Genomic DNA, 1,663 nt, shown 5'->3' with positions numbered 1-1,663 from the left:
GCCTTGTGGCTATTGCAGAAACGATTATTATTATTATTATTATTATTATTATTATTATTATTATTATTATTATTACTAGTAGTAGTAGTAGTAGTAGTAGTAGTAGTAGTAGTAGTAGTAAGTCGTTGAGCTGGCAAAGTTAGAACCCTTGGTTCGATAAAATAAATATTAGTTAAGTAAGTTCTTGGCTCAATGCAATCAACTAATCCCTTCCTCTAAATATTGCCGGCTTTGTGCTAAAGTTTGAAACTAATCTTACTAAGGCAGCAGCTGACAGAATCCTTAGAATCATGGTCGTATAAATTTTCTACCATTTAGTTTAAACTTATTAGTCGCACCGATGATATATTTAAGATTATCGGTTGTAAAGTACGATAGCTTATCGGTATATCAATTAAAATGTTGGTACTATTTGTGATGCGATGGGAAGCTAGTATTCAGGAGAGAGAAGAAATGTTTTAGCTTAGACGTGTTTTAATCTGAACATTATGTGGAGATCGCTAATTTGAGCAGAGTTTATGGAACCCAAGATGATGTCGAAATTGTTAGGAAAACTATTCTGGGTTCAATTTTCAGTCATCACTATCGAACTCAATGATGCAACAATTATAATACCAATATCGTGTTTGGAAATAGTGGTAACTTTTCTAGCTAAGATCGGTTTAGAAGAATCAGAAATATCGAAAAATAGTAAGGTCAATACCGAACCGGATAAATGTAAGGTGTACCTTACTTTCTAGATTTCAAAACCAATCTAAGAATACATGCTTGTTTTGATAAAGGTTCAGTTTCCTGATTGGTGGTTCAGCTTCCTGAGTGGATGGGGGGTATCATTTTATCCAGCATTCTTTTACTTAGACTTCCCATGTTAGATTTCGATCAATTGATTAAGCTGATAGTTGGGTATTCGTAGAAGTTTAGTTTGTGATGCTTTAGATGGACTGAAGGGAGTTTTAGATGAAAAGGCTGAACTCGGTCATCAATGTTGGGAATTCTAAATATTTGACATGCGTATTTATTTGTTTTGTTTAGTGCCTTTTTAGATTTTTCAATACCTGTTTAGTAATTTATTTAAGATGAATTACTTGTAAGTGGTATCGACATGTTAAAAATTTCCAGAGTTGCCCGGTGATTTTTATTTTCTGCAAATTTCTTATATCGGATATCTGAGCACAGAGTTCTTTTCGAATTTTGTAGTACATTTCTTAAATTATATATTTCTGACCATCTGGAGTAGCGCCGTCTACGAGTTATCAATTAAGAGGGTGCCTGATGGGTTTGCATGAGAACTCAATCCATAGCGTCCATCCATTTTGTTGATGCCTGACTTCTTTTTATCACGTCACATGCTTCTCATGAAGTCATTGCAATGCTGGAGTAGAATATCGAGGGAAGCTTTCCTTAGTGGTGTTGATACAGTACTGAAGGCAATTCTAAAATAAGACATTTCTAATGCCGTAGGATTTTTAGCTGTCACAACTCATCCGAACACTGGAGTATTTGTATTTTAATATGTGACTTAGGCATATATAGGCACGTATACATATATAAATGCATGATTTTAATCAGAAATATGCATTTGCAATGTTCGTATACATACATACATACATACATACATACATACATTTATACATACATACATTATATATATGTACATATATAT

This window comes from Octopus bimaculoides, chromosome 15, assembly GCF_001194135.2.
Source record: "Octopus bimaculoides isolate UCB-OBI-ISO-001 chromosome 15, ASM119413v2, whole genome shotgun sequence".
NCBI classification, from domain to species: domain Eukaryota; kingdom Metazoa; phylum Mollusca; class Cephalopoda; order Octopoda; family Octopodidae; genus Octopus; species Octopus bimaculoides.
The sequence above is the reverse complement of the archived record's forward strand: the minus strand, read 5'-3'. Positions refer to the sequence as shown.